Genomic DNA, 6,365 nt, shown 5'->3' with positions numbered 1-6,365 from the left:
TCTCTGTTTCTTCCTAAGGCCTGTTTGGGAATTAAAATCATAAAACACTCAGACTATGATATAGCTGTGCATGAAGATTCTCTGCGACAGAATTGCACTCCCAACTCTGCGAAGATCAAACCCTGTCCCTTCAGGTCTGCCATCACCCTCTGACCTCAGTGAGAGGATGAAGGAGACCAGGTGAGCACAGCCCTGGCCACACTGTCAGTGAGCAGTGCCGCAGTGTGTGTGATTCTAAGTGTGTGCAATACACATTGACATTTATTTCTAATAGAGGAACACAATTTGGGATAAAATATTAAACAAAAAGAACTTTGGAGATGTATTAATTTGAACATTGTTTCTTAAGTATAAATGTAGATTTATAATTTGATAAAAGTAAAAACATCTGTGAAGTTATGCAATCTTAACACAGAGCATGGCATGGAGACAGTTTTGAACATTGAACAGTCTGCTGCATGCTCTGCCAGCATGTGATGCTAGAATCTGGATTGCACTCACTGCCCTGTAAGTGCTCCGTCCCTCTATGCTTCTCTCTGAGTCTCTCCTGGACATTAAAGAGCCTGGCTGTAGGCTCCTGTTGTGAATTCACCAGCACCCCCAATCCATGCTAAAAGGTAGGAGAACTCTTGTTTTTCTGTCCCATGTACTCTGATGTGCTGCCAAGATCCCTCCATTCAGTATTCTCTCCTGCTGTGGCCTCAATTTCCCAAGGAACAACAACCTATGATGTGTCCTGTCTGTTTCTGTCTGTTTATGGCAAAATTAGTCTTTAACTACACGCTGATTCCCTGGTAATCCTTCACAGTGTCCTCTTTAACCTCCTCCCTTATCTAAAACCTAGCACATTCCCCTTTAAAGGTGTTAAGTTTTAGTCTGTTGCTGTGTATTATAAACCTCAACATTAAAGCAAACCAAACCAAACTAAAGCAAGGTCTTCCTGTGTGCTGAGCCTGACCTCAGATGCACAGAAATCTACTTGTCTTTGCCTCCTGAGTGCTGGGATAGTATCAAAACCATCATGACAGGATCTATTGCTTAGTCTCAGTAATACTTTACTATCGCCACATTGAAAGGAAGACAAAACAGACATTCTAGAAAACAGGTCCTAGAAACAGTCTATTGTTTACATTTTGCCAGGGTCTAGCAACTGGAAGCAGGGATATCTGGAAGACGAATAACAAATATACACAGACTACTTTTTGGGTACAAGCTGACAGGCAATTTTTCAAGGCTTAAAGTTTCTCTTCTCTCTCACTCTCTGCTGTCTTTCTCGTTCATTCGCTCCCAGCTCGAGGCTGCACACACTCTTCATTCTCCTACGCACTCAGCTTTTCCCCTGTACACTTTTCTTTTCTTGCACTCTCTCACTCATACATACCGGTGTGTTCCCCTTTCACTCACACACACACACACTCTTCACACACATCTCACACACACACCACATGCACTCCCCTTTCACTTACACACACACTCTTCACACAAATCTCACACACACGCCACATGCACTCTCATTTCACTTACACACACACACTCTTCACACACATCTCACACACACACCACATGCACTCCCCTTTCACTTACACACACACTCTTCACACAAATCTCACACACACGCCACATGCACTCTCATTTCACTTACACACACACACTCTTCACACACATCTCACACACACGCCACATGCACTCTCATTTCATTTACACACACACACATTCTTCACACACATCTCTCACTCACACCACATGCACTCTCCTTTCACTTACACACACACACTCTTCACACACATCTCACACACACACCACATGCACTCCCTTTTCACTCACACACACTCTTCACACAAATCTTACACACACACCACATGCACTCTCCTTTCACTCACACACACTCTTCACACAAATCTCACACACACCACACGCACTCCCCTTTCACTCACACACACACTCTTTTTTTTAAATTTTTTTTATTCGATATAATTTATTTACATTCAAATGATTTCCCCTTTTTTAGCCCCCCCCACTCCCCGAAAGTACACACACACTCTTTACACACATCTCACACACACACACCACATGCACTCTCCTTTCACTTATACACACACTCTTCACACACACCTCACATTCTCTCTTCACTCACTCTTTACAAGCTCTTCTCACACTTTCCTCATTCACTCTCTCACTCGCTCTTCACATGCTCTCTGCATTCTCTCTATGTTCTCTCTACATTCTCTCTGCATTTTCTCTCCATGCTCTCTGCATGCTCTCTGCATGCTCTCTGCATTCTCTATGCATACTCTCTGCATTCTCTCTGCATGCTCTCTGCATGCTCTCTCCATGCTCTCTGCATTCTCTCTATGTTCTCTCTGCATTCTCTTCTCATGCTCTCTCACCTTCCTCTTGCCCCAGTCTTTTATTGATGCTCCAAAAGCAGATAAAAAGACATTGTATAATTGTTGCCAAATCAAATTCAAAAGAATAATCAAGTCCCACAAAGAATCAAGAATTACAATTGTTCCCCAAAGTTTCAAGCTTCCCTATTCCCAGGCCTATAGCCAAAATAATAATCATTGTAAACTTATCATTATTTAAACTTTACCTATTATACTTCAGAGCTCAGAGCTCCGAGGTCAGCTACTTGCATTTCCTTGTAAAGCTCTAATGATAAATGGCATGGGAAAAGCTGCCAGGCAGTGGCCAGAAAGAATCAAGTTAACCCTCAACTCGGTACTTCCCCTAGCTTTCTGCTTCTGCACATTGCACACAATGACTCTCCCAAGAGTCCCAGTGATTTGACTTAGATTTACTAATCTAAGATTTTACATATTCTATACTTGCTTATCCAGGAACCACTCTCAAATGTTGTGTAGAACTTATTTTATAACTTTAACATTTTTTCTTTCTTTGGGGTCCTAATGTTGGCTCAAATTCATTTTGGACTTTTGCTGTTGTTGTTTAGTTTGGCCTCTGAATTTCAGGGGTTGAAATCTGGGCCTGTGGAAGCTGCGCTAGTTCTCCATCCGTAGGTACACCCCTACATAAATTTCACATCTTGCTGAGCTCATGAGCCTCTACTGCTGTTCTTGTTGAGGACACAATTGCTGACAACGTTAAGATGTTCCTACCTTCTGAATTGTCAATCATTATGTAAAAACCCTTTTATGATTTGTTTTTGAGGCAGGTGTTTACTTTATAGTCAAACTTGGGCTGGAACTCACTAAATGTTCACGATGGTCTCCAATTCCAGGCAATACTCTTTTCCAACTCCCCCCAGCACTGCCTGACATTTGGCTGTGGGTCCTTACTTCTGTTGCCATCAGCTGCTGGAAAAAGCCTCTCAGGACACAGTTACACTAGGCTTCTGTCTACAAGGATAGCAGAGTATCCTTAATAGTGTCAGAGGTTGCTCTCTCACAGAGAATGAATGTAGTGGATTTGGCCTAATGCTGCTTATTTTTTAATGTTAATTTGGGTCCCTCAAAACTGTTTGCACAAGATAGTATGCACATAAGACATGAAGGGACCCAGACCCCAGTTAATTCTGATTGCTAAAGATGCCAGCAGCTAATAGCTGGGAGAAGAGACATAGGCAGGGTTTAGGTTTCCTTGGCATGGGACCATGACAAGAGTCAGAGTCAGAGAGAGAGAGAGAGAGAGAGAGAGAGAGAGAGAGAGAGAGAGAGAGAGAGAGAGAGAGAGAGAACCTCCATACTTTAGAAGAGTATGCAGGAGAGAGACAAGAGCCACCATGGGGTAGAACACCCTGGGCTCTGTGCCTGGAGAACATGGCCAGAGGACTGACTAATTGGAGTTAAGAGCGGCCAAGACGGAACACAGAAATTAGTAAGTAGTAATTCAGAGTTTTCAGTATTATGTAGACTCTAACAGCATGGAGGGTAGGCACAGGTTTTATTAAAATATTCCTCCTACAGATGGGTCTCAAGTTGGAGAAGTCATTAATTGGCTTTCCCTGCTATCTGCTTCCTCTTCATCTCTGTGCATCTTGTATGTAGGACAGATTTTGGGTTGAAAAAAATTTTTTTTTGGTTTGATTTTGCCTTCTCTCCAGTGGAAGTCCCATCTGGCTCCAGGAGGAGGTCACTTCAGTCTCCATAATCTCAGCTGGTAGGAGTCTCAGCAAGGGTGACCCCATAAACTCCCCAGAACCTCTCCTATCCTAGTTCTCCCACTCCTCCCAGAGATGCCCCCCCCATTGATTGCCATTCTCCCTCCTAGGCCCCTCTCCAACAATTCTCCTCATACCTGATCCCCATCACAGATCCACTCCTCACCCCCTCTCCCACCCAGTTCCCTCTCTCCATCCACCTCAGATGACGATTTTGTTTCCCCATCAGAGTGAGATTCATGTATACTTCATTAGGTCTTGCCTCCTCCTCCTCCTCCTCCTCCTCCTCCTCCTCCTCCTCCTCCTCCTCCTCCTCCTTCTCCTCCTCCTCCTCCTCCACCTCCTCCTCCTCTCCCATTCTTTTTGTCAGCTTTTAGTAACTTTATTTTCCTTCCACCCTTTTCCCTTTGCTCGGGTGTCTGCAGAGCAGCTCAGGACCACTCAGTGGTGGCTCCGACCCACTGGGTGGCCTGTGCTGTGGGAGCTGCTGACCAGGCCTCAGTGGCTGGCTGCACACTCCAGTCTTCCATGGGGAACTGGTGGATGAGCACAGAGGGCACATGCACACCCTCAGACCAGTCAGCCTCCTCAGACTGGGCAGCAGTGAACTCAGGAGCTGGTACAGTCCATTCTCCCTGGAATTCCTCCTTAGTCACAACCTTCTCAGCAGCAGCCTGCTCCTCCTTTTCAGTCTCCTCTGGGAAGCTCTCCTCTATGGAAGTGAAGATCAGGCATAGCCTCCCTTGGGTGTTCACGGGAGATAGTTCTTCACATCAGACCTACTGAGTGAGCTCCCTTGTTGTATGGAATAGCAATGTTCTCATAGCACAGGGGAGAATCTATGTTACACAGAGCAATGGTGGGCGGGTTGACATAAGAGGCCTCTGTGAATGCTTGGGTAGTCAGTCCTAGGATCAGTCACCATAGAAGCTGTGGTTCCCTGAAGGCTGCTTGGATCTGGTTAGTGAAGGTCCCAGGTGTGAAGCAGCTAGCAATTGGAGTGGTTCCTGTGGCAGCAGCAAACTTCAGCACAGGTTGCTGGCCAGTGTTCCTGGAGGAGATGACACAGGGTTCTCAATGGCAACAATAGCTCGAGCCGTGAGTAACAGCCTCTCTCAGGACCTCTTCAGGTTTATGATGTAGATACCATCACTTTTCCTTTTGAAGACATACTGCTTCATCTGAAAGTCAGGGTTGGTGCCTCCTAAGTGGGTTTCTGCAGCAAGGAATTTGAGGACATCCTCCTCCTTCATCAAGGGCTCCGAACATTGTATAAGTTTTCCTTTAAGTTACAATGGGAATCAAGAACAATGCCATATGGACCCATCCCCAGGTAGCACAGAAAGAGGCTTTGCTTCTTGATTAGTTTCTTTGGGTCTGTGAATTATAATATGGTTATTCTGACCTTTATGACAAACATGTGCTTATAAGTGAGTATATACTACGTATGTATTTCTGCATTTGGGTTTGGCAATACAGATCTTTTGCTTGCTTGGTTAGAGTCACACCAAGGTATGTAATATTATTTGTGACTATTGTGAAGGGTGTCATTTCCCTAATTTCTTTCTCAGCCCTTTTATCCTTCATGTAGAGGAAGGCTATTAATTTGTTTGAGTTAATTTATATCCAGCCACTTTGCTGAGGTTTTTTATTAGCTGTAGGAGTTCTTTGATGGAATTTTTGGGGTTGCTTTTGTATAGTATCATACTGTCTACAAATAGTGATACCTTTACTTCTTTGTCAATTTGTATCTCTACGATCTCTTTTTGTTGTCTCATTGCTGTAGCTAGAACTTCGAGTATTAAATTGAATAGATATGGGGACAGTGAGCAGCCTTGTCTTGTCCTTGATTTTAGTGGGATTGCTTCAAGTTTCTCTCCATTTAATTTGATGTTGGTTGTTGGTTTCCTATATATTGCTTTGATTATGTTTAGGTATGTGCCTTAAATTCCTGATCTTTTCAAGACTTTTAATACGAAAGGGTGTTGTATTTTTCAAAGGCTTTTTAAGCATCTGATGAAATGATCATATGAGTTTTTTCTTTGGGTGTGTTTATATAGTGGATTACATTGTGGATTTCTGTATATTGAACCATCCCTCCATCCCTAGAAAGAAACCTACTTGATCATGGTGAATGATGGTTTTGATGTGTTCTTAGATTCAGTATTGGAGAATTTTTTGATGTTTTTTTGCATCGATTTCATGGGCAAGATTGGTTTGAAATCCTCTTTCTTTGTTGGGTCTT

At 43.6% G+C, this 6,365-nt stretch overlaps 1 pseudogene; it reads right to left on the bottom strand.

The window, feature by feature from the left end:
- Window positions 1–4,525: 4,525 nt before the first annotated feature.
- On the bottom strand, window positions 4,526–5,373 carry LOC127664043 (40S ribosomal protein SA-like; annotated as a pseudogene).
- Window positions 5,374–6,365: the final 992 nt, after the last annotated feature.

Source organism: Apodemus sylvaticus, chromosome 1 (genome assembly GCF_947179515.1).
Source record: "Apodemus sylvaticus chromosome 1, mApoSyl1.1, whole genome shotgun sequence".
NCBI lineage: Eukaryota > Metazoa > Chordata > Mammalia > Rodentia > Muridae > Apodemus > Apodemus sylvaticus.
This window is presented reverse-complemented; position numbering and strand designations above follow the sequence as displayed.